We start from the raw sequence: 27,595 nt of genomic DNA, 5'->3' as shown, positions 1-27,595 counted from the left end.
ACCCTTCTCGTACTGTAGGCTCAGAAAATGCCTACCCCAGCGGAGCACTCTAGTTTATTCTGTTTTAAATGTTCATATGTATCAATGAAATACAGCATAGTGTGGTTGATTGCTTGTGGTTTTAAAATCAGTTAAGTTTTGAAGGTTATTTTACAAAAAACACTACTGTTCCATACGATTACACTGGAACAACAGGTAAACCCAGTAACTCATCTAGCAGCTGTGTGGCTGTCTTCATCAGGTTTCTTCTGCATATAAATTAATTTTTGCTGTTTACAAATATTGTAAGCTACTCGCCCTTCAGTTTTCAGAGTATTAAATGAGATTAAAGTCAGAATTTTTTGCATTTAAATTTCATGTCTTCTGTATCCAGTACACTAGGCAGCAATAGATTTAATCAGCTGTATGTCTAAAGTCTTACAAGTATGTTCTCTCATTCTTTCATGCAGAAATACTGAATGGAGGGGTGTATGTTGGCCAGAACAAATTTCTTTGCTTCGCAGACACCATTCATTGGCAGGATATCGTGCGTAACCCTTGGGCCTCCAACTTCACTTTGGTTCCCACAAATGGCAGCTCAGGATGTAAGTACCGGTTTTATTCTTAGCTTTGTCATCCACTCAGCATGAAACAGTATAAATATGACCACAAGTTTTCCCTAATCCTCTGTTACAGAGAATTGTATTTGTAAATTTTCCCTGCATTCTTCGAAGTTTGTACATTGCTTGTAGGAACACTTAGTTTAATCTTAAAAACACTTTGTCTATAGAGAGTATTTGTGAACATCATATTTTTTTTTAATTTTCTCTCATCTGTTTTCTCTCGTATGCGTATTCTATTTTCTATTTATTGCTAAAGCCACAGTGCTGCCATGGAAGCACAGACGTTTATTGTTTGCTTTGCATTTGTTCCTGCTGCTCAGTCTGGTCCTTGAGTCACAATGGTCTGTCTATGGCATCATAATTAGCTGCTGGAGTAATTATGGTACAAGCTCATGGATATTCTGACTTTAGATGGGAAATGAACCTCTGAGAAATAGTTATCCTGTTGTCTTGTGCGCGTCTGTGAAGAAAGAGAGAGAATTTGCAGAGGGATAGGGTGGTCTTCACAGTATAGCCAATATTTCTCTGTTTTTAATATGTTCTCTCTATTTTAATGCTCTCTATTTCGAACTTGGAGTATCAGTGTACTTTAATTAATTTGTCTGATCCATGTCTCTCCCTTCCCTAGAGTTACTCACCTTCAGTAGTATTTTGGTGATTCTTGCAGCTATAATGAATTCTAGTGAATGGTGGTACCAAGTGTTTAGGTAAAATATTCTATAGTATAGTAAAGTGCATTCAAAATTAATACCATGCTATTAAACAGTACCTTCAGGATGTGTCAACATGGAAATTCAGGTATAGGCTGGGAAGTTTATATCTGATGTCAGGAGTGACACCACAGCAGACATACTGTTTGAGCATTCTGGATAAAGGAACATTCTGGATCGCTTACCATATCCTACGGTGTCCGAGGGATGTATAAATGACTGATTGCTTCCTTAGCTTCCGCTACAGCGAAGAAACAACTTCAGTTCTTCAGCTGTATGTTAGGAATTCAGAGAAAAAAATTAGACTCTGGGTAAAGACCATTTGATGAGGCCCCGTAATTTCTAAGCAGCAACTTGTTTTTAACAAAGTGCTTTGTGGTATAATAGATTTTTATGTAAGGCCGACTTGCTTTTGTATGTCTCACCTGCTACCCTCCAAACCAGAGTACAGCTACTTGAGATACGGCTTCCTCCGGGAGCCTGCCAAACTCCACTGCTCGTGGATCTTCCAACTCCAGAGCTGAGACTCATCTCTTCTGCTTCTGGCTGGAAACCTGACATAGTTGTAATGCAGCCAGCTATCTTATTTGCATATTAAAAAGCCTCATCACTGGTTCTAAGCAGAACTGATAAAACCTTTGAAGGTTAGGGAATGCCTGTACCCTTTTATGAGTCATTACTTCAGCAAGAAAAAGAGTTGGTTTGTTCTGTTATGGATTTTCTTTTAACCTTTGCCAGTTAAAGAAAAAATGATTCTGCAACACCAAGGTAATAAGCTCTTTTAAAAAAACAACCAGCATAAATACTATCTTTTTGAGCTAACAGAAGTTTTGCTGGTTACTTCAGAGGAATCGAAACAGGATCAGTGCTGAGTACTTTTGGAATCACACCCTGAAAGTAATAAAGGCAAATACTAGCACCCACAGCAAGATGAAAGGATGTATGTACCTATGTCCAGTTTTCTTAAAATGTTTTTTCATTCCTTTTGAGTTGTTTTGAAACATAGGAAAGGATCAATTTGTGCTTTGTCATTTGTGCTTGATAAACCCAATAAACAGCATTATTTCAGTGATGATTGAGAGCTGTGTACCAAGGCAGCTTCATTAAGATAGCCACCCAAATTTTAGTTTACTTTTCCTTACTTGAGTTGTAGCAGGGCGCAGTTGGACTGTATTTAATTTAATAAACCTAGGTTTCTTTCTCCAAGACACTGGATTCCATCTCAGTACTATTCGTGAGTCCTGTGAAATCTGATTAAATTAGCTAATCCAAACAATTTCTGTCTTCGCAGCTTACATAGGTGAAAATCTAAACTCCGTTACACAGAAAGCCAACAAATGGCTAAAATGGTTTAACAAAGGTGCTAAGACTTTGGGAAACAAAGAATTCAGGTACAGAAATCAGCATTTAAAGTAGCCTAAAATTAAATAGCTGTCTGTGTGTGCGTACATGTATTACACACACGCACACACATGGTGGGGGTGTATATATATAGTGTTCAAATGAAATCACTCAAATATGGAACCTTATAACTACCTGTCAAGAGGCAGGAGAAAGGGAATGTGATACACTGGTAGTTTATGAAAGAATTAAGACAAGTTTTTTGTACTGGTGCAGACAGGACTGGGAAAAATGAACATTGAATTATAACCCTAGAGTGCAAATCGGTATAGAGTATCATTAAATAAGGTATATGCTGCTCAAGTTTGGCTCATGTCACTTTTCATAATCTGCTAGGCAGTGTGGGTGCTTGCTGGGCATTTTTTCCACTGCTACAAATGATGCTCTGTGGATTACAAAGTCTTTGGTACTTTTCTGCATAGACTGTGACTCGAGCTTTTTTGGATCCAGCATGTATATGTATTTACTGTTTATTTTACATGACTGTATTAAATTACCTGAAGTCTCAGGTTCCTCCTATCAAATGCAAATCTTGTCTAAGTCCATTGGAACTAAGTACATGTTGCTTGGCATTACCAAGAATATCCAAAGTGCAAGAGATGTCCAGGAAAGCCCTCTGGGACTTTCCCTGTCAGAATATCTTGAAAAGAATGAGTGGTTTTTGCTGTTTATCTAAAAACCTTTACAGGAGAGGGAGAAGGCTGTCAGAGAGGTTGCATCAATCTGGGAATGTAAACCTTCTGTATCAAGCTCAGCAAAATCCATACTAGTAGTAATTTAGGAAAGTCTGTGTAAATGTGTGATCATGCAAGACCTGGGTAGATACATCGGCCTGTGTGCCGTGTTTTAGCCGTGACTGGCAGGACTGGAGGGTAGCTTATGCCCCAGGAATTGTTACAGCTGTTCCGCTGCGATCGCCTCAGTAGTGCTCCCTGGCAGAGAGTATTTTGGGGACAAAAGGCTGTGAACTGCAGCATGTCAGAATCGGATGCTTCATCATTCCAGCAGGTCCTGAAGCCTAAACCACAGTTCGGTGTTTTTTCCAAAAGCCATAAAATCTCCCCCAAAGTGTCTACATGTCCAAAAGAACAAGGGCTCATCTTCAGAGGAGAGCCCAACACGCAACACTTGCCGGGTTTTTGCCGATGCCAGAGTGGACCTCAACAGGTTGATACAGATACGCTGTTGTGTTGGGAGCGGCCGTGCGTATGCGCTCAGGGCTCAGCCGTGCTCCTAGTTCATCTGCCCCGTGAGGGAGCTGACACTGCAAGCTGCCGGTGCTGCTCTCTTCCCCAGCCAGACAGAAGAGCTTGATAATGGTCCCACTTCGGGGATAATTTCGCTTGCGACCCTCCCTGCTGCTCCAAGGCAATCAGCAGAGGAGGAAGGCAAAAGGGTGGAGTGAAATGAAGACACTTTGAAATAAAATCAGTCCCCTGCCTCTGTGCTTGTTCCATACCTTGGATCTGCCAATTCCGGCAATCCCCTTCACTTACATCAGTGCTAGACAGAAGAGAATATGGCCAGTGGGAATAAAGCTTTTCTGATTCCCTTCTTCGTGGGCTTTCATTGCCACATCGGTGTTAAGAAGCCAGTTGAAAAGACTGTAGCACCTTAACACCGCTATGATAGAAATACTGCAGACATATGAATCCTAAGTGCTGCCTCGCCTTTTTTCTTTTTCTTTAGTCTGAAATGCATTCTACCCATTGCTTCATGTTCTGATCAAATGCATGCAGAAAAGCTTGTATTAGAGGCCTTTGAATTACACGGTCTTACTGTTAAGATGAATACAGGCACAGTGGCTGCCGGCGCAGAGCTCAGCGTGTATGGCTGAAATGTAATAAACAAATGTTGTACCAGGGACCACACGTATTTCAACTCTCTGAGGACAGATATCTCTCTGCCTGGCATTTTGACTGGTACTCTCAAATCCTACTAGTATTTACTGTTTGCAGACCCTTCCCATACTGGTATCGTGTAGCTGAAGCTTTTAAAATTAATTGTAGTTTGAAAGCAGCCTTCTCGTCCGTTACCTGAAATCAGTGCTATCGGCCCAGGGTTTTTAAGCTGGGCACCTTGCAGTGGGAATCTCAAAAGTGCTTAAGTGTCTAAGGAACAACATTTTCCCTTTAGGTATATGTTACTGAATTTGTTTCTGCAATCCTGAAAATCTGTTTTCTCTCCTTCCAAAAATAAGCATTAGCCAAGCATGCTAACGCTGTGCTTTGCAAGAGCATATTCCCCTGTTACCCCGTCCATTTGTTGGATTTAGCCCCTTAACTGAAGAACTAGAGCTCTGCCCTTCATAGCTAGAAATCCAAGGTGCAGGTCCCAGTGATGGTGCAAGAAATAAAGCAGGAAGTAAGGATTAGACTTCTTGCCTAAAACAACTGTAGATTGGTAGACAAATCCTCTCTGACCAGCTTTACGGAAAGTGCAGTGAAAACTCAGCTGCTTTGGTCAGTGTCCACGATATCCTCCTCGGTTTGGTAGTTAGCAGGAACTGGACTAGCCCCGCGTTGTGCGAGGTGAGCTCTTTTGCAGGATTTGACAAGGACTGTAGCATTAAATCAGAATTTTCAGTGGAGCTTTACTTGGAGATTTTATTTCACAGAAAAGCATGAAGGGTTTGAATTACTGTGTTGAGGTTGCTTGCATAGCTAATAGCATGGGTTCAAATAAATCAATAATGCATTTAAAAATACTGAAATTATATGGATGCATGTTCATGACGGAGCTGGTAACTGTTCGGGTAATAAAGATTAAAAAAATTCCTTTCCATTTAAAGTTTAAAAAAAAATGCTTCTTTTCAAGAAATTACTCAAGAAAAATGGAGAACTGCATGTCAGCATGTGCACAAAGTTGTGAAAACTGAACTCTGTGAAAATTAAGCCCCCTTCAAAGTATTCTCCTGAAATGAAATTTCTGCTGAGACTCTGAAGGGCAGTGAGATCTGTGGAAAAATTTCCCTTGGCTTGATCTGGCTTTTCAACTGAGCCCATTAGCTGTGAAAAAAGCTGGAATTTTTGGCAAGACATTTTTTTAAGCAGAACAACTTCAGTTACTTGTTATTCATAACAGAGTACTCCTCTGTCATTGCTTTGTATCTAATTGCACCTGATAATGTAAAAACAGCCAGTTTCTGAGCTGTACAGACGTACTTCTACATTGTTACATGATGCATAGGAAGAAAAGGCTTGGTCTTAGCTGTGTACCTGTGATTCAGTAAATCCCATGATGTATTCAAGGGAAACACTGCTTTAAAATGTCTTCTCTCTTTTTTACCTATTGATTGATAGCATAGATTTTTCAAGGGCAAAAGCAGCCTTGAAATATCATTAGCTCTGATTTCCTGTATGTGGAGGCCCTGCAGTATCATCTTCTTGCCTGGCATTGAGCTCGGCAACAGAATCACAGAATCATTAAGGTTGGAAAAGACCTTTAAGATCATCAAGTCCAACCGTCAACCCAACACCACCATGCCCACTAAACCATGTCCCAGAGTGCCACGTCTACACGTTTCTTGAACACTTCCAGTGATGGTGACTCCACCACCTCCCTGGGCAGCCTGTTCCAATGCTTGACCACTCTCTCCATAAAGAAATTTTTCCTAATATCCAGTCTAAACCTCCCCTGGTGCAACTTGAGGCCATTTCCTCTTGTCCTATCACTAGTTCCTTGGGAGAAGAGACCAACACCCACCTCACCACAACCCCCTTTCAGGTAGCTGTAGAGAGCGACAAGGTCTCCCCTCAGCCTCCTCTTCTCCAGACTGACCAACCCCAGTTCCCTCAGCCACTCCTCATCAGACTTGTGCTCCAGCCCCCTCACCAGCTTCGTTGCCCTTCTCTGGACATGCTCCAGTACCTGAGCATCCGTCTTGTAGCGAGGGGCCCAAAACTGAACACAGTACTTGAGGTTGTGGCTTCACCAGTGCGAGTACAGGGGCAACATTCCTAAGCACAGTGTTATCTTCCAACCCAACTTTGGGTTTCAGAAGCAGCCCCAGCCCTGGTGGGGCTGGAGCTCCCCCAGCCACTGGGTGGGCGAGTGCAGGGCTTCTCTCCTCTGTATGCTCTTCTGATACTGGTCTGAAGCTTTGCAGAAGTGCAGACGTCGCTCAAGAAGCTGGTTATTTTCCTACTATTAAGATAAATAAGACTAGGTGTCTTTATTTCTAATTTGAACACAGTTTTAAATTGCAGATGATGTTGCCTCTTGTACCTTCTCCAGCTAGCTCAAAGGGCTCTCTCATAGCCCGCGTTTTCTCCCTGCAGAAATGGCATGTACCGTATAATCAGCTCACCTCTTGATCTGTTTTTCAAAAGCTAAACAGATAGAGGGTCTTACATCTCTCATGGTGAGGAATTTCTTTCTAGCTCTAAAATAATTTCAGTTGCTTTCAATGTGAAATATGTGTAGTTTTCAATGTGCTTTTAGAAGGCAGAAACCAAAGCGTGCACGTTACAGATTTAACCAATATCCTGTAGAAGTAAAAATTGTATCCTTTGTGTTTCAGTTTCACACGAGGAACCCGATGTTCAGGCAATTCAGATAGCTGTGTATTTTAGAGACTTCCTGTTTTCCAGAAAATGTAGCCTGCATGCTTTATTCCGAAACATGCAAACTTAGTTTGGCTTTATAAAAGACATTTGGTGTGAGTGACTCCCCGTTACCCACCAGCCTGGCTCACTCTCTGGTATCTGCCTGCTCTTCGCTGTAATTTGCTGGGGTTTCAGTCTTCCTGTCATCTGTATGTTTATTGCCTGGGACTTTTTAATAGTTTCTAAACCATTGGCTGGAATATTAATAAGTATCAGTCCAGCAATGATCCCTGGGGAACCACACCCCAATTGTATTATAATTGCTCATTTACAGTTACTTTTGGAGAGCCCCTTGGCTCTTAATGCATTTTTCATGTGTTTTATTAATATTGAAACATAGGGACAAATCTAATTAAGTGTTTACTGTTTAGCCAGTGCTTTGCATTTTAATTAAAGGAACAGAAAATGGACTAGCCAGCTGCACAGTTGCTTATGAAGACAGCGCTCTGTTCTCCTGGTGCAGATAATCCAGGCTGCATGGATCTACCTTACCTGGATGCAGGTGTGTTTGGAAGCATTGTAGCTCAGTTTGACATACTTATCTCTGTATAGTATGTATTTGGTTGCTGTGAGTCAGTGCTGGCTCCATATTCTTTTTTTCTTTTTCCCCTTTCTTCATTTACTCTGTTACGGTCTCTTTGCTTTATTTAGGTTAACCTGCTACTCCATCAGCCCCGATAACTGAGAGTTTGCTAGGTCATCTTCTACTGCACGTTTTCCACATGATAGTAAAAGGAGAATACAGTTTCTGAAAAGATAGTTCTTTAAAGTATTGCAGAAATGGGAACAATTTGGTAGAAACTTAGTTTAGTAGAAATGTCTCTTTAAATTGAACTAGTTTAAGACCAAAAGCTCCTTACATTTTTTTTAAATTGGTATAAGAGAAGATCAGCCATGTGGATACATGTACATCTCTTTCGGCATACATGGTATATTCGTGTAGTGTGTTTCACAAAAAGTGTAAGTTGCTATTTGCATGGGATTTTGTATAAGTGATAAGCTTTGTTCTCCGTTGGGTGTTAACAATCCATGTTTGGAGTTGCTGGCAAGGGTTGTAGGTGAATTTGTGCATGGCCATTTGTTGCAGCTACAGAATGAGGTCTGACGGGTAGTCAGTCCATTGATTTAGTGTTCAGTAGTGGCCTTGTAATTCTTCACAGAGCACAGTAACTCGTTTTTTGTACCAGTAGTCACAATATTAGAAAAGGATCGTTTTTACACATAGTGACTTACCTGGAAATTTATACTCAGGTCAAACCATTGGGTATTTAATTCTGAAGTAATTATGTGATAGTTCTGAAGAAAAGGCTTTCCTCAGATCATTGCAATCTCCCAAAAGTCCCAGCTTTCCCCCAGTTCTCAGTTACGCTGTGGCTAGATTGTATAAAATGCTACACATGTGCACACCAGTGTTTGCAGCCGGACCATCCAAAACAGCCTCTTGGGCAGGACCGTCCTGCTACCGTTGGGAAGCCACACTGGTGAAGTGGGGAGTCTTGGATCAGAGTGGGAGGGAGGATGGGGTCCTTTCCTGCAGTAAAAATGCCGTCGGTCAGTAAAAAATCAGGAGAGCTAGTAGATACAAGTACATGGAAAGCTTTCCTTTAGACCAGCGGATGCTCCTGTAACAGGAGACAATTATGTGTAAATAGTGACTACGTGTAAATCAGCCCCCAGCCCTCGGTACCAAGACACCGGGGAGCTAACTGCATTTTGTCCAGGTACTCCTGCAAGCTATTTTGTGCTTTTGCAAAGCACAAGCATTTTGCTCTACAGAAGGCCAGAGTAACAGCAGTATATTTATGTATGCTGGCAAAAAGAAAAGAGGGAAGTGACTAATTCACACTTAAAGCCAACTTTCAGAGTAGCTAGTGTATCATTTCTGGTGTACATCTAAATTTGAAACTACCCACGGAGAAAATGGCATTCCAGAAAGTGTGTGCTGAAGACATTTGTTATTGCAGAGTTTGTTAAATTACAGCCTTTCATTGAGGTTATTACCTGAAGTTTGATTAACATTTTAAATGTATGTTTGGAGACCAGCGAACAGGGCCTCTGCAGCCAGGTGGTCGAGGTACAGAATATGTTCCCTGCCACCGGTGTCATCGTGGCAAAGCCAGGAGGAGAAGCTGTTCTTTTCGATAAAAAGCCACAAATAACTAAACCGTTTTGTGAAAGTTCCTCCTGTATGGAACACCAAGGGCTTGCAACATTGCATGTTAGCAGCAGTTACAGTTTCATGGATATCTCGGATGGAAAGAAAATTTGTATCAGAACTGAGTAGCAAGTCTCTCAAACCATGTATACATGGAATTTGCTTTTCCTACCATTAGGAAATCTCTAGTCAGGACAGAATTTATTTGTTGACCTGGAATTGAAAGACAAATACAGTAACAGAAGCAATTGATTTCAAAGAATAGTTTTTGCCAAGCATATGTAACTGAAGATGGAGGAATACACGAAATCCAGTGATCTAATGAACTTGTTTTGCATTAGTATGGCAAGCTGAACTGCTTGAAGTTGCCTGTAATGTTTTTCCTCAACCCAGAACAGTGAGTTTTGAATAAAGGGAATCAGTTTAGTTTCCTAATAAATATCTTCAGCTAGCATTTTCAGAAGGGATTTGTCAACTGGCGAATGCCCTTGAAACAGATTTGAAAGGCAGGCAGACGTGGCATTTAATTGAAATACGATGCCTCTAACAGCCGAGTTCACTGAATAGAAAGTAAGTAACAAACACAAGTATACCTAGCTAATACAAATAAATAATGCCGTGAGGGACAGAACTCCTTAGGCTGCCAGAGCCTAATCCAGGGATCTAGCAAGGGAACTGCTACAAAGCCGGGATCTTCAGGAGTCACGGACACAGAAGGGAGGGCACAGAGAAAGGCAGCATTAACAGGTTCTGAAGAACCTCTGACAAGGGCATCTCTTTGCCGTAAAAAATACATTTTTCAGAAAGAGAAACAAAACCTGCCCAAACCTACAACCAACCCCTTCCCTGCCAAAGTGCTGACCTTGCTTTACTATTTCCTATTTCCCTCCCTTCTTACAGGGTGAAAGTCACCCACCACGTGGCACAGTTGACCATGCTGATGCATGAAAATATTACAGAGTGGCACTAGTTCTGTAACTACAGAATTTAAGTGGTGCTCCACATAGTAGTGTGTGGCAACTGTTGGTAAATGCTTAGCTTTTAATGGCAACCTGCGTGCATATAATGTATTACTGTATACCACCTGTTTGTAAGCAGATTGGCATTTAAGCAATATATCACACAAGGGAGAGACTTTCCATTTGAATGAAAGCATCCCTTTCCATTTTACGCAGCTTGCTTTATCACAAACAGTGTTTCTTGAAAGTAGGAAATAAACCTCAAATACTCCGAATATTTAAAATAGTCTAATTGAAAGGTAATTGGCGGATTTGTAGTGGGTGGGTGGGTGGGTAGAATTGGTCTTCACAGCAAGCTCCAGTGAAAGAGGAAGAAAAGAGAGACTATAAAATCAGCTGCTTAATTGCATCTACTGGTTCTTGAAGCTGCTGTGTGCCTCCCACCCTTTTGAAGTTGTCTGTTGTTAGATCTGCAAGAGGTACGTCCCAGCCGCCAGCTCAGAGCGGGCTTGGTTGGTGCGGCTGCGCAGGGCACGAGGGTGGGTGTACGGCTTGGTGGCAGTGAAAGAGGAAGAAAAGAGAGACTATAAAATCAGCTGCTTAATTGCATCTACTGGTTCTTGAAGCTGCTGTGTGCCTCCCACCCTTTTGAAGTTGTCTGTTGTTAGATCTGCAAGAGGTACGTCCCAGCCGCCAGCTCAGAGCGGGCTTGGTTGGTGCGGCTGCGCAGGGCACGAGGGTGGGTGTACGGCTTGGTGGCAGTGGGTGGGTGCAGTGTTGGGACTAGCCAGCCGGCATCTCCCGACAGACTGTTCTGTTGCTTACATAAAACACAAAACCACGCCAAGCCTTTATTGCTATCGTAGCCGCATTTTCTTAAGGACTTCGTTACACATGCCTGCGTTGGCAGAAATTCACAGCACTGTCGCTAAAGTTCCTGTCCTGCTTTTGTGGACAGCCTGGCTAAAGAGCTTTGGCCAGTGGTCTGCTCAAACGCAGAGCTGTTTCGGGGGCTTCTCTCTGATCCCTTCACACCTCCTGCAGGGAAGAGGACAGTGCTGTGGCTTCAAATGAAGCTGAGTGGCTAGAAGGGAAGTTTCTGTCTGCTAATCGACAGACAAGGTGTAGGAAGTGGGAAAGCAAAAAAGAGGAGTGTATTTTATGCTCCTGCAGTCCCTCACGTTTTCTGTCCCTGTGTGTAGGATCTCCACGTTCATATCTCCTTGGGCTAGTATTCAAAGGAGCTTTCACATCTCAAAATCTTATTTCTTGTCCTCTTGTAGGAACTTGTAATTTGCTTTCAAAACCTCATAAAAGCCATCATCAGTGAAGTGTTCTAGCATAGGGGAAATGTTGGGAATATTTGCAGAGTAAGGTACTCAATCGAGAGTTTTCAAGTGGTTTTATACAAATTGCTACATATGAAAACAACTTCATACTGACTTCATCATATTATGCCTACATGATAGTCACAGAATGTCCAAAACATCACCTCTGTGTATATTTCTGTTAGCTGAAGACTATTCAGGAAATTGCAGTCTGAAATTTGTTTGTATGATTATTTTCATTGAATATTTGCATATAGCAAACACTGAATCTAAATATCAGAGTATATGCCCAAGCATTGTTTTCCAGCAGAGAAAGGGCTTCTGTTGTCCAAGTATTGTTTTGTAATAATGTTTTGGTTAGAATAGCCAGAGCTACATTTTGCATAAGTAATTACATTTGAATAAGCATATTATGATATTTATCCAAAGTTTGTCTAAAAATGGACTTAAAATATCATGGGAGTGGGGAGTTCCTTTCTAGTATTTCCATCTAATTGACTCAAAAGTTGGTGAAAACATTAGCACACCTAACTGCACCCAGCCAGACTCTAGGAATATTACATGGCATCAAGAAAAAGTAAAATGAATTTTAAAAGCCACTGCAATTTTGACTTCTCATTTCCTTTCTTTGAGGTTATTACTTTGTTTAAAAAATGAAAACTGTATGCCCCTCTGTTCGAACTTTATTACTGCTTTGGCAGCATTACAGGAACATTATTACAGGACATTATTTTGACTTATGTGGTGTTGACTGACTTTATCTATTTGAGGGGTGGAGGAGTTGGTATTAAACAAGCACAAGAACACCCCCAGCTTTGGCACTTAGTTTTTAACGTGTCTTTGAGTTTGCTGAGCACCTCCTTTGAAAATCTCCTCTAACAGTGCTGCGATTTCTCACCCAGTGTAACACATTGTGCCCGAAAAAGACATCTGTGTCTGCATCCTTCAGCTCAGGCAAGACTATGCATCAGGCAGTAAATCTGCTGCTGCACCTGAGGAGAGATAGCTCAAGAGAGATATATCAAGAGTTATTACAAACACTGACGTGGGTGCACATCAGATTGCTATGGTCAGTAGGACTCACTTGGCTTGTTTGTGGTTTTTAATTTCATGTGTTGTCACACCACAGACTGAGGCACCTGTTGCTGTGAGCCAGAATAAAAAGCACCTGGGCTGAGAGCTAATGGGCACTATCCCAGGGTAAGGAAGGGTGTGGGTGTCACAGCATTAGGTATTGCAGTGGCTGCTTCTTAGATATGAAATTCATGGACTTCAGGTCACCCCCATGCAGAGGAGGGAGCCCATTAAAATAGTACCTGCCAGGAGCAAAAACAGGGGGAAATGCTGAAATGAATATAAAGGCATAGAAGATGTTGACTTTTTTATGTCTGCTGGGAATCTGCAGTGCCTGCTGCCTTCCCCTCACAGACCTGTCTTCTGCTCACACTCAAATTTCCTCAATAAGAAGGGCTTTTCTTCCCTTTTACAAAGTAACACAGCATAGGAGTTGCCCAGGATGGCGGGGAGCAGGGTTCAGTTTCCCAGATTGCTTGAAGGCATTCGGATCTTTACCTTCAGTCTCCCACCTGCCAGCAGAAACTGCCCCAGGTTGATCCGAGCTGGGGTCTTTTCTACTCCTTCTGTTGAAATTCTCTGAGTATTAAGTAATCATCAGGTAAGACACAGAAATAGTCCTAGGGGCATGGACTGATCCTTGGATGTACCCCTTCTCCAGTGTTCATAACCACTGAGCTGTGGGGCAAGGAGCCAAGAATGGTTACATGCTGTGCCCAGCTCTCTTCTTTCAGGGCCGGTGAGCTCTCTGTGTGGTCGGGAGGGCTGTCTGCCTGCTCTGTGCTCTCCCCCTTCCAGAGGACAACCTGTGGACTATTTCTTGGGTTGCTGTCCTGGGAGGCAAGAGTCTTCATCACAGGAAGCAAAGGAGATAAGTGGGATGCGTAACCCCACAACCTAGGTGAGTGTTAGCATCTATAGGTGGTGGAACGTTGCCCTCTCTTTTCACACAGAGGAAAGGCAAAACGAGAGCTACCCCTTTATTTTGAAGGGGCCTGGAGTTGTTGCTCTGTGTGCTTTGAGGATGATCCGTATGAGGGAGGGTGTTTAATTGCCACCCAAGCGTAGAACCCCATTAGACAGGGACCAAGCTTCTCTGCTGTTCAGGAACAGAGCTCCTGCTGCAAGTGTGCAAGGATAGACGCTTACCTCTGGCTTACTGGAGGGGAATATACGTTTTTAACAATGATGATTACAAGGAAAGATTCCCCAGAGCTTGTTGTTCTTGATGAGCCTGCCAAGCAGCAGGTATGACTTGACCTGTCCTTTCAGCCTTCCGGCTGTGTCCCCCCGTTTGTGCAGGATCCCTGTGTGTGTGTGTTCAGAAGGGTGTTTGATGCTGATTGGGACTAATTCACCATTACAGTGAGGGGAATTTCACTTACATTGCTCTGTGCCAACTGCTGTAAGCACTGATAATCAGTAGCTCCCAATTGCTTCATCAGTATAAAGTTTTAGACTATGTTGTATGTGAAGGTTTTTGGTTTTGTGTGGATGACTAAATCCCCAATTAATGCATCAAGTCATACAGCCTTACCAGTGCTGTGTTCCAGGCAGAGAAAAATAACCAGCATCTTCATAACACCCCCCAGGTCCCTTTCTGTAGTCGTTACTGTGGCCTGAAGACATTTTTCTGTAGCAGCTGGAGTAGTGTTACAGTGAGCTTCCTATCAGCTCAAATCTGTCAGCGATAAATACGAATCCTCTGGCCTGAGCCCGTTCGGTGCTGCTGACATACTCTTCTTGACTTTCCATTTATTCCTTTACCTCTGGTGGCCAGTCTCTCTTGAAATCAAAACTCTCTACCACCAGTATATCTAGCGATACTCGGTAATTTCTCAGTTCTCAGCAGATCCCCAGTCCCTGTGCACACGCGAGGGTTGTCTCCATCCCACATTACTCATGAAAAAGCATCCCTCTTCGGTATTCAGTTTTTGTGTTCATTGGTGCTGGTTCAGTTTTATCTCTGTTCCTTCTCCCCGCTCTCCCTCGCACTGTCCCCATATCTCTCTCCATGCCAGTCTTTCAGGGCATATCTCTTGGATTGGTTTCATTTCCCAGACCCATTTCCCATTCCAGTTTCTTTTCAGCTGCCTGTGCCCGACTCCCTCTCCATTTCTGTGCATCTCTCCTCTTACCTACTGAGGAAGATGAGGGGAAGATAGAGGCATTGAATGGCAGGGTTGGAAGTCCCTGTTGGAAGTGATCGTTACAGGGATTTTGCTTTCCCCGTTACTGAGCCCCAGTGGTCCCCGTGTGCCAGATGTGCACACCTGGCAATTAGGGGGTGGACACTAGAAAACTTTCACTTATGGATGGTGGTAGCACCCACAAAAGGTGCTGTGCTTTGCTGCAGTGTAAGTATTCATCATTGATGAACACTATACAAGTTTTCACTGTGAAGGGATCCCATTAGTATTTGTGCAGGGTACTGCTATTGAGCGTGGAGTCTTCGGGGTAGAAGCAATGATACAGGTACGAGAGAAATGCTGCCATTTACCACAATAGAAGTAATAGTATCAGTACAGGGACAGCTTGTTAAAGGAAAGCCTGAATTTTATGGGACTAATCCCGTGCTGGAAAACTATTTGGTGATAGATCCTGAGGTGAACTGATCTGACATCAGTGAAAGCAACATTGTTTGATAGCAGTAGAGGAAATGACCCTTAGATTTCTGTATCCCGTAACGCTTCTACAGAGAGGAAGAGAAAATGAGCGGTAGATATTTCTATAAGAGACTTTCTTCTTTTACTGAAAGTTTTACTTTCTCTTGCAATGTGTCTCTCCTGCCATAAAGAAAGGAAATCCTGAAGAGTGTGAGTCTCTGTTAGGTAATTAACTTTCAAATCAATAGAAGAGATCTGAAGGCTAGCACAGGGCTGGTAGAAAATGCAAAATGATTTTTACTTAACAAAGAAGTGTGAATGAATGAATATGTGACAATAAGAGTAGTCAAACAAGGACACGGAAAGCATTACAGCCTGATAAAGGCAGAACAATCCACCACAACAATAGTATCTTTAATTCTCGTTAATGCTGTGCTGCACTGTTTGAATTATATTTTGATTTTATTATCTCTTCATACATAAATCTAAGGAATTTTAGCTGCCTTGAAAAACAATGCACAATGTGTACCTAAGCAGTGGAAAGAAGAGACTGCGACTTTTACTGCAGAGTGTACCTGGAACTTCTTGGACCTTGGGACTAGTTAAGTCTAGAAACATCTCTATGGCATCTCTACCATTTTTGCAGGAGTGAATCTTTTAGGTGAAGGATGAGTTTATAAGTAGCTTACAGAAGCTAATAAATGATTTTTTGATGTTTTGGTAGTTAATTATTTTAGACTGTTAGGTAAGTAAAGAGGCTGCTTAAAAGTATGGCTTGTAACCATCAAAGCCACTTTATTTTGGCTGTGTTTACTCACACTTCAGTGTGTGTTGCAGGTATGCTAACAGTCATTAAAAATTTATTAACCTGGTAGAAACCATCTGTAAATGCAAGCTTTGTGCAAACTGAGACCTTTTCTTCTCTTATTTCTGCTTTCCTCCTCCTACTGAGAGAGGTCTGCTTGAGGCAGCTGGCATAGCTGGTGGGGAAGAAGCAATGTTTCTTCTCTGTACTACACTGAGCTTAGAGCCAAGGGGAGGACTTCATTTTTCTTGTCTTGTCAGTAACTAAATCCTTTGCGGTTTTACTGTTCCCGAAATAATAAAGTCAGTCTGTAGCCAAAGGAAAGCCCTTCTCCATTCTCAGGAAAGCACAAGGATGAAGTAACCTTGGTCTTTCCCAGGCTAGCAAGCAAACGTTTTCTGCTGGTGGCTTTCCCTGGCTGGGAGAGCAGAAGCATCTTCCGCATATAAAACTCTTACTGTGGAAGTAACAACAATGATACCAGAGTCCATAATGAAGATCTGTTGTGGTAGTATTGGCCAAGGGAAGACAAGCCATCAGTTTTCCATGTAGAATTTGCCAAAGCAAAATTAATTCTCATGTTCCAGTGAGAATCTGCCCTTTCTAAGCTTTGATTTCATAACAAACCCTGTAAAAATCATGTAAGGCTCCTTTTAACTTCTCCCTTCTCCTCCGCAGTCTAATGAATAAGAGGTCATTGTGTGTGCAAAACAATGCTACTATTCAGAAGCAGAAAGGTACTAAAGCGTCACGTCTGTAAAGGGGCAGGAGACTCTTCAGGTTCTTCCTTTCCATATCTTGCTTAGAAAAGGAAGAAGACCCTTTTTTTCTTCTGTGCCTTCACTGATGTGCAAGAATTCAGTGAATGCACAAGGTAGCGCTTACAAGGTAGAGCCCTGCAGAAATACTTTTTGGCCAAATTCGAGCTAGTTCTTGAATCACTGTTTGATTGTAATAAGAACATATATTATGGGCTTTTTCTCCTCTTGGGAAGTTTGGGCTGTTTTACAAACTGTTGCTGCTGAGTGTTCCTAGGTTCCACCGATTGCCACCAGGATTTTAGGACACTCAGCATCTCTTGATGTCAAGCACCAGTGGAGGAAATCATAGGAAGTCCTACCTCTACTCTCTGTTGCATCAAAACAAAAGGAAGAACACTTCTGCAGTTTCATGGTTTGCCATTTCTTCATTAGTTATTTCTTTTAGCCCTGGCTGCTGTATGTTGGAGGGTTTTAGAATATTTCAGAGACACAAGAAATAACAGGAAAGATTTTATTTTATGCCAAGAATTGTTTGATAAATTTTTCTCAAATCTGTTGGCTCACTACAATCTAAAAATGCTAAGAAATGTATACAGAAAGATCTGTGAGAAGTGGTATAATTATTTCAAGCACCTCGTCAGTCTTGGGGCCAATAGATTTATTGTTGTTTAAGCCAGATGTAAAGACCTAATTGTGAGACCTGTTCCTCACATGAATGTTCCTTATGCTCCTGGCTACTTACGTTGACTTCCGTGTCACTATATCTGTGTTATATTTACAGAGCTGATCTTTAATGGGTAGCAGTCTGTCCTTATTACAGTGGGGGAAACCAGGTAATTACATGAGGGCAGAATCTGAACATAATCTTTCATACAGAAAGCAAAGAAAGTTATTTTTCTTTTTAAACAAACCAACCAATATAGACACGCTATTTGGAGGGATTTTGTTTTTTGTTTTTAATTCACAGTGTATTTGACCTTCAAAAGGACATGTAGCAATGCAATTCAGAGGTGTGCTGCCTACAAGCTCAGCTCCTTGTTGTGTCTGTGCAGCTGAGAAAAGTGAAAACAATGAAGCTCAGATACTTTGAGTTCCCAGTGAGAAAAAAGAAAACTGGCAGCCTTTTCATGCTATGTTGTTAAATATCTCTATTTAAATGCAAATGATCATCTGACACTGCCAAAGTCAGTCATGTACCAAGAAGGAGGCGTGCAAGTTTAAAAAAAAACTATTTTTGAAGATGTTGGACCACTTTTGTTTCCAAGAGGAGTGGGGTTGGCTGAATACATTTTTGGTTGTGTACCAAGGGTCAGCTCAGCACTCGGGAGTTTCAGATACGTAGATTTTTATTTTAAGTGTAGCTTTTGCAGAAGCATGGGTGGCCTTTCTAGTTGGAGATCAGTTGGAGGAGCGCTTGAAGTTTCTTCTGTGCTGTCTCACTGCATGTGCTGCAGTGGAAAGCCCAATGCATACAGTATGTTTTTGAAGGGGGTAGAATCCACAGACAGAAAGAGGAGGAAACAGCCAAGCTGGTACATTGTTCTGCCTCAGGAATATGTGGTTACAAATGATCTGTGCAGCGCTTTATACTGCATCCAGCTGCAAGACTTCTGGCTTTCTCCCTAAACTCCAGACCCCTTAAGCTAGACAGGCACGAGATTTGACCACGAGCAAGGATCAGGCATAAAATGGAGTCTTGGCAAGAGAAAGACTCTGTTTTCCATGGGTTGTGGTTCCTCCCTGGCTGCCCCCATCTGAGCAGGGATGCTCAGGAGAAGACCAAGCAAAGTAGCTAGCAGAAAGGTTATTTGGATGTGCATCCAGGGCCCCCTGCTCTTTCTTCTTCCCACTCCTGTTGGTCAGGGATAGCCAGTTTATAAAACCCACTTCCTGGGGATCATTTTTATGCAGTTGGGTGAGCACCAAAACCAACAAACAAACTGTATCTTATCAAGTCTCCTCTGTTAAAATTTTTCCCTGAAGTTTGTTTACCTTACATTCTTTTTAAACTTCTATTCTTGTCAGTCAACATGGATGTATTTGCTTTCTGCACAGGGTTCCAGTGGTCTTTTAATCATCATCATAATCATTATTACTGATTAAAGTTGCATTATTCTTGCCAGACGGAGTTGTCTCCTTGTCAGCCAGAATGAGTTTGCGTTATGTAGTTACAGTACATTTGTGATCTAAATAAACAGGTGGCAGAATGTGACAGCAAATTATGTGGTGGTGATGTCAGCAACAATGCTTCCCAAGTATAATTGCTTTAAATGAACATGAATGCAGCAAGAAGCCGGTAGTTTGAACAAGGTAGTTGGCATACAGTGTGGTAATAACCATACAACATCATCAATAGCGCCACGAATGTAGTGTGAAGGAATGCTAACTTTGAAAAAGTAGTGACAGAAAGTCTGACTTTACACGACTATCACAGTGGGTTTGCTGAGCTCTATAACATCTTGTAGCTATAAGCTCACTGCTAGCAGAGAAGCAGTGTTTTCTTTTGGGGAGATCCAACCTTAGCTGAGAGACATTCTGTGTTTTCTCCAATGCGATCTCCCATCAGGGCGTGTGGGAAGTATTTGATTTAGTGTAATGGAGCGGTGTTAACAGCAGCTGCTGTTAATACAGGACTGAAAGTTAAGCTGCTGGATCAGGTTCAAAGGGGAAATTTGCTTAATAGAATCTCAGCAGTATTCAGTGATGAATAAAAGTTTAATCAAAGATGAGTTTAGGTTCCAGCGATAAGGACTGTGCGTAGTCTTTACCAGTGCTATTTCTGTGTTTCTCAGTTCATCTCTTCAGGTCTGGCTCGGTGTAAAGGGCTTGGCTGCCTGCACCTCAGGCAGTGCCACACCTGGGTTTTAGCAGCTGAGGTGCAGTAAGGCAGGCTCTCATGCCTGCTCCGGGAGCATTCAGGAGGGAGAAGCACCGAGAGCAGAAGCGTAACTGAGCTCTGGCCACGTCTAGGTGGGAGCTGCAGAATAAGGTCTCCCTTCGCTTACAGTCAGGACTGGCGTGGGGCTGTCTGAGTGTTTCCTCGAATAATGTAAGATGCAGCCAGAGGAGAATGTGCCGGTCCTTCTGCCTGCTTTCCATTTCCTCGCACAGCAGTCAGCATTTAGCCATGAAATGGAAGATGCGAACTCGACTGCCGCCTCAGTCCACGTGGGTTCCAGTCACTAATTACTAGGTAATTTATAGCAGTTTATAAAAGGTACCATTGCTAACTCTTCCTCCTGCATCTGTGTTTTACAATGAAAGCACCTATGGTTGCTTTTCTCTTGAGGGCCTCAACCTGTCAGCATGTGGAAGGACAACACAGAGCATCACCTGAAGATTCTGAAGGAACATGAGGTTCCTTCAGAAGCATAACTGCAGGCAGCTAGAGAATCAGCAGTCAGGAAAGGAAAGGTCCCGTGAGCTTAGCTGTCGCTGGGGTTAAGCTGCTGCACAGGGCACAGTTCCTTTCTTTTACTATGGTATTGGACATGAAGACTATGCAAGCTTTTGGGGGTGAGGGCTGGCTTTTAGTGAAAGGCACCGCCTGTATCGCCCCATTGTTCAGATGAAATTGAACATGAGAGAGACAGACAGATCGATAGATAGATAGATAACCTCTCTAGCACAGCCATCCCTTTTCCTGTGGAGGAATGAATAGGTGTTACATAGGATGTAGAGAGCGATAATAATAGCACTGGGTGATGAAATTGTTCCTCGGTTCCTTATTCATCTTTTTCTGGTTTTAAAATGTCCCAGTCATTATACATAGCAGAGAGGCGTTTAGGGTATAAAGCACTTAGGTAAGTAGCCATATTTCATACATGTTTGACACTAAATTCTGGCTATTTATTTGGGCCTTTTTGCAGGCACTGTTTCAGCCTTGGTAAAGCATAAATACCCTCCAAAGACAAGATGGACCCTCCTCTTCAGCAGTTGCTGGATGTTGAAGAAATGAAAGGAAGCCACATTTCTAATCTCTCTCGCTTTCTGTCTGTACTGCAGGTGGTCGATGCCATAAGTCCTGCACAGGCCGGTGCTGGGGACCCACAGAGAATCACTGCCAGACCTGTAAGTATGCAAGACTCTGAGAAACAAAGGGCTGAAAAATAATGTAACAGGGATTCCACTTCTTTTTTAATTGTGAAGGGATACTATAAATTCTGGTTTTAGTATAATTCTAAAATATTTCAAGTTTTTCCCATATGTTTTTACCAACAGATGATCTGCTTTTTTTCCACCTATGTGAATTTATGTTTTTTATTTCCTCCCTTGTGCTTTCTAAAAATGCTTAAGTTAACTTGAATTTTCTTCTCACTTCTTGGTGGCAACATGGAGCATGGCTCCTGAGATTATTGATGGTTATTTTGGAATACACTGAACTGAATACTGTAGGAATAGGAAAAAAAGTAGAAGGCAGATTTGGAGATCTTTAATGACAGCCTGCCGCTGCAAAGTTCCTAATGCCAAAATACTATTAATTTCAGTGGGAGCCTGGGAATATTAGTTATCTTGCAGAATTGTTCTCTTCATAATAACTCAGAATGTATCTGAGTTCTACTGAAAGAGAGAATAATAGTTTTTTGGTGAAGGAAGTAGTAAGTGAAGGGTTTTTCACAATGTCTGTCTGTCCTCTTGAATTTAGAGAGCATTAAAATGAATAAAAAAGAACTATATTGAGAGAGTTTCTTCTTTGTGTGCTTTCAGCTCCTTCAGATAGGCACTAAAGAGCTAGAAGTGCAGTCACAATATTAGCAAATACGAAAGAGGAGAAAATTGAGAGCTGTCTTTTCCTACAAGTTTTTTCTTTTTTCCTCCTTAAAGGAATATAGCTATCCTTTACTTTTCTGTTCTTTGAAATTTAGGAGGGTGGAAATTGGTTGCGTTTACTGGAGTCACTCTTCCTGGAAAATGCAATTGTTGCTGATATCTCCCCGAGAGAGCACTGCTGTAGCTTGCGCTTGTTTCCTTGGCTGAGTGGTAGATAGGAGGAAGAGACTGTGACAAGTTAACGCTATCAAGCGAATGCACCAACTCTCATAGCCCAGTGTCATCTCCCTTTTTTGTTGAAAATACTAAGAACGATGCAACTATGCCTTTTTGGTTTTGGGGGTTTTCTTTTACTACTGGCAGACAGCTTGACACGAACACTTTATGAGTGAGCATAAGCAGGAAATCCAAGCTGACCTCCTGTCTGTGGCACAGGCGACAGAGGTGCGCACCTGCAGAGGCACTGCCACCGTGCCGGGCGCAGCTTTTCGTTCAGGCACATCAGCTGATATTGCTGGCAAAGCTGATGACAGTTACAGCTCTGCCATGTTAACATGTTCTTATATTACTGCTTCATATTGAGCTTTATCTCTGGGTGTGATTAAAAACGCTTTAGGACAGATTGTAGGAATAGCTGCATAATGAACCAGGTACAGTGATGCTGAGCCGGTTCTTCTTTGTCTGAATCAAACCAGCACGTTTCCTTCCTTTGCTGGCAGTCTTCCTGAAAGCGACAAAGGAGTCTCTGCTGAGAAGGCCTCCTTACATCATGGTTAGGTGCTGAAGTAGATAACGGGAAGGGACTTAAACCCTAGCTGACGAAATTATTTTCTGTCATGGTGAGGTTAGAATAAAGAGGCCTGTTTGTCTGTTAAAACTAGTAACTCTGTAAGAACCTAGGTAATTCACACAAACTTGGGTAGACTTATTCAGGCCTTATGTGGTTAGCTGATCCAAGAATACTATAAAACCTTGGCACTTCCATAAGGATGATACAATCCTGGCTCAGGCCTTTGCGCCAGCAAGCAGAGGCTCCAGCCTTATATAAAGTCGGAAAGTCCAGCTGGACTCTGTGTGGCTGCAGAAGTCCATGTGGCAGGATCAGGTCCCATGGTCTCAACCCCTACAAAGCACTGCTCTCAGATAAGGGAACTGATTTGGTGGATTAATGTAGTAATACCACAGAGAGCAAAACTTATCTGCAGTATTGTGAAGTCAGAAGCTTAGCAGAGCTGCACGGTAGGTTTGCTCCGGGAGTGACAGCTATCTCTCTCTTCACAGTGACTGCCCTCTCAAATCCAAACAGTAGGGACAGGCTAAGGCACAACCGTGGATTTAAAATAATAAACTATGGAAAGACATATGGCATCTAAGTTCCAGGGGAATACACAGATCGCAGATTTCTAATTTGAAATAGCTACTCTCCGGCCTTTTACCTTCGAGCATACTCTGCAGCCTCTGATTGCGGGGACAGGAGTTAATTTTGTATCATATACTTCCTCTTTGCCTCCCTGACCTCACTGCACCTCAGGTAAATAGCAGGATTTAAGGAAAAGGCTGGCGATGGGAATTTCTTCACTGCACTTTCTCAAAATGTGGTTTTCTGCAAACCGTTTGAAGCCAAGAATGAGACTAGGAACTGCAAACATAAAAATGCAAGTGTTGCTGTGCTTAATTTCTGACTTTAAAAAACATGCTTGGCTTTCAAGTTTATACGTGTTATTCCTAGATACAAGCTGGAGATAGGATGAATGGTATCACAAACATAGCACATACCTTAACCTAATCACTCTGGGGACGCACATCTTTCACACATGTGTAGGAAGACACTTCAGCAGTACTACATCCCAATGTCAAAGTATTTTGTTCCTAGAAACAACTCAGAGGTACATCTGCATTTTAATAATTTTTTTTTTATTGATTCACTGACGCAAAAAATTCTTATGAGCCCCCCTCCCACGGTAAGATTTAAATTATTTTCCTGGGAAAGGATAAAAAATAAAAGATCTTAATCTGTGTCTTTCATTTCAAATTACATATGGAAAAAAATGAAAATCCTTTTGTTTTTTTTTCAATGAATATCATCTACCTAGTTTTTTCTTCTGTTGCCTTCTAGCAATGTCTCTCTGTACTTCTAATTCTATCTGAAACAGCAGCTGCATCTAACTCTGTTCTAATGTCTCTCTAAATGTGACAAGAAAATTTATGTATTTAAGAAGACAGTTAATAGGAAATTTAAAATAAGCTGTTCTATCAGAAGGTAGAGAAGATGTAACTTCAGGGTACTGTTTTATGCAGTCGACAATCCATTTTTATTTTATAATTAAAATATTAGTAAATATTAATGTTGAACATTTAAAAGCTAGACAGTATTCTTTGTTTCAGTGTCAGGAAAGGCTAATGTGGAAATCCTTTTGAAAAGAATCTATTTTTCAAAGAGTATTGGGCACCCACTAAATAAAATGTAAACCGCTTTAAAAAAACACAGGAACAAATGCTTTTGGAAGTTGCTAATCAAATTTGAAAATCTGTGGTTAGGTTGTTACTGGTTTTGCTGCTGATGTCTGTTAAGAGTTTGGGTTGTTTTTTTACTTTTTGTATGAAATGCAATTGAAACTTTTACAAATTGAATACATTATTAAAATGATAGATTATGTACTTTGTCAGATGAAAGTAACTGAAAGAAAAGACAGAAATCTAAATTAAAATATAGAATTGTAGAATATCTCAAGTTGGAAGGGACCCATAAGGATCGTAGAGTCCAACTCCCTCCTCCTCGCAGGACTACCTAAAACTAAATCATGCGACTAAGAGTGTCATTCAGACACTCCTTCAACTCTTGACGGGCCCAACTAAGGCGATGCAAAAAGGCAAATAGCCTTTACATCAAACCTGAAACATAAACATTCAGCAACTGCAAAATGCTGCGTGACCATGTATGTGTACAGGAGTTGAGCCTGATCATAATTGTATTTATACAGTCTTTGTGCAGCTGATGTCGCTGAGAAAAAGAAGGTGCAAGGCAGTAAATACCCAATTAGAGCAGCAAAAGGCAAGCGGGAGCCTGGTGGGGGAGACAGAAAGAGCTGAACCAGCGGCTTAGATCAATCAGGGTAACCTAGCAGTATTTGCTTGGAGCCAGCACCTTTAATTAAAATCCTTGTATTTCTTTAATAACTTTGCATTTCATAAGACTTTTTCATTGATTTCAGTTATTTCACATTTTTTCCTTCATAGTTTATAGTGCCCTGACATAATTTAAGAGAAACAATAAGAGAGACTGAATAATTGCACACATATATGAAGTGGCCATTCCACCCAGTCCCCAACACAGCTTACTGCTATATTGCAGTGAAGTGCTAGTAGAGATTGACACTCAGTGTTCTGCACTCCCCCAGAAGCCCGTCCTAATGCGTGTGACATTTTTTCAAAGGCCTTGGTGTTTGCCACTGTCCTTTGCTGTCTCAGCCCCAACTGTGACAGTTCTGTGCAGCCGAAGCCTTAGATTTCTTGTGATTCCACAAAGGGTCAGCAGGCGTCAGGTGGGCAGTGGTGCTGGCCCTCAGAATGTCCGGTTTGAAACTTGGGGCCTCAGCTGTGATTAGTGAAGGCTCTCCTCACAGTTACGTTGGGTGAAGAAACGAGTATCCGGCACCTGAAATGCCTCTGGGATGCCAGCCCAGAAGTCCTGGATCACATATGTGTGTCTGGGCTGCAAGAAGGACGTGACATGAGGGCTCCTCATCATCCCTGTCCACCAGCTCCCCTGTGAGAAGTCTCTGCGCCAGGTAGCGGGAGGAGGAGGTCAGTATTGCTCCACTCTTCTTTCTCAGCTTGCAACAGGGTTGCTCTGCATTGATGCTGCCTGTCCACAGCAGCTGCCCAGCTCCCCGCCATCTGTCCCCACTCTCTTCTCTGCACCATCTCGAGCCTTGTGTCCCCTCTAGGAGCCACTCGCCAGCGTTCATCAGCCTGAAGATATAGTTTGATATCTTGGGTAAAATTTACCTTTACACTTCATTCTTTTGGATAGGTCTTGAGTCACAGCTATAAAATCAATTGATTGCATTTGGGGGAAAGTTCTGGGGGAAGAGCTTGCCGTCTTTTTAAACTAGTGCAGCTATGTACATTTTCCATAGAGTTACCCTGTGATAATGATTGCAGAAAGCGGAACTGCTGAATTATGTTTATTGGAATCTGGACAATCAGATTGTTTCACAACTTCAAACAGTATATAGTATCGCCTCATATTTGTTCTGCTTTGGGGAAAACCTTTCCTTGCAAACTGTCCTTAAAAACATTCAGAGCCCACTAAGCTCTTTTCTGTCTTGGTGTGTGGTGCCACTGAAGATACCTGATGAGTCCTCCTCTGAGCGGGACCCTCAATGGCGATTATAAAGCAAATACAGTGTACAACGAACCAGAAGATAAATAGGGTATGTTGTAGTCTTTTCCTAGAATGACATGTTGGCATTTCTGTTGTCATTGTTTGCTTTCCCGGTAAAACAAACAATTAGGGAAGAACAGCAACAAACCTTTGCTGTATTTGTAAATTTTGCAAACCACTTCATCGTTTTCTAGTCTTCAGGAAAATTCAAGATGTTCCCTATCCTGAACAGCATGGTAGAGGCCCTTATTAAGTTGGTGCGTAATCATAAGCAGCGTATGCTTTTTGAAGGCACTGTGTTTAAGTATAGTGCTGAAAAGGGGGCCCAGGTCAGCCCCGGTGTGGGGAATGCTTTTGTTTTTTTTTAAACAGGAAACATACTCGGGAACAAATTATTGTAGTCTTTTAAAAATATAGGAAATTAAAAAAAAAATGACAATATCTGTAACTTTATACATTGCACAAGCCTTACAGTGGGGCTCTAGAGGAGGGCGAATAATTGAGATTTTTTTGTCCCAGCCTAATAGTGTGAAAACTGCTGAAAAGATGTCAGTAAATTGCTTAGATCCACTGCTGCTGTTGGAGCTCGTTTCCCACTGCTGTTTAAACTACGCAGCCCAGGGAAGCGCTATTATCTGCAGCTCAGCTTGAAAGAAGTGTGTAATCCTGCAAATTGAGACCTTGGCTTGCTAAAAGGAATAGCTCGTGAGCTGACAAGAAGACCGTGCCTTTTCTAAATACGCCTGGGGGCGGTCAGCGTGGTTTGTGGTGACGGACCCCAGGCACAGGAGAGGCAGGGAATTCGCCTCCTCAGGGCTTGTTTTTGGGGAGGCAGCAGTGGCATGTTCCCAGTACCTCTTGCAGCCGCTGGTGTGGGACACGCTGCTGGGCCTTGGCCTCTTTGCCCCTTTAAAAGTCTGCCAGGAGATGTCCTCCGCAGGGAAGCAATGGTTATATAGTCATGGTGGACATCTTGACCTGCTCCCAACAGCAGCCGGCACTGAGGTAAATAAATTACAAATGAATTAATTAGGTGGCTTGTACTAATAGTCTACACAGAGGTGTTTTACACCAAAACTTTCCAGGTTAAGCAAAACATTAAATTGCTGTGGAACAACAGCGAGGAATGTTTTTTAACAGCATCCTGACAGTGAGCAGCCGTGCTGCGGTATCATGTCCTCTTCTCTTTTTCTGTTTAAACAGCGTTGGTTGTATCAATCTGAAACTTGGCTCCTTATCTTTCTGCAAATTAAAAAAAAAAATGAAAAAAAAAGAAAGGAAATACGCTGCTGGAACACTAATTTTTTTAGGGTGTGATAGGTGGGGTTGGTGCTGGTGAGCCTGCGGAACCTTCTAGAAGGGTGCAGGTGTGGTGGGGAGGTGCACTGAGCATGCTCAGTGGGGGGGCAGCCATTTTAGTGCCACCTGTG

At 42.2% G+C, this 27,595-nt stretch overlaps 1 protein-coding gene across 1 annotated transcript in view; it reads left to right on the top strand.

The window, feature by feature from the left end:
* Nucleotides 1–448: 448 nt before the first annotated feature.
* Nucleotides 449–27,595, top strand: part of LOC104623385 (receptor tyrosine-protein kinase erbB-4) — a gene marked incomplete at its 3' end in the record, with an annotated part of 113,577 nt that continues 86,430 nt past the window's right edge. Inside the window, exons 1-2 of the mRNA XM_010290460.1 lie at nt 449–584; nt 21,014–21,079. The remainder of the gene's footprint in view (nt 585–21,013; nt 21,080–27,595) is intronic.

Source organism: Phaethon lepturus, unplaced genomic scaffold (genome assembly GCF_000687285.1).
Source record: "Phaethon lepturus isolate BGI_N335 unplaced genomic scaffold, ASM68728v1 scaffold19457, whole genome shotgun sequence".
In the NCBI taxonomy this organism is placed as follows: Eukaryota; Metazoa; Chordata; class Aves; order Phaethontiformes; family Phaethontidae; genus Phaethon; species Phaethon lepturus.
The sequence above is the reverse complement of the archived record's forward strand: the minus strand, read 5'-3'. Positions and strand labels throughout refer to the sequence as shown.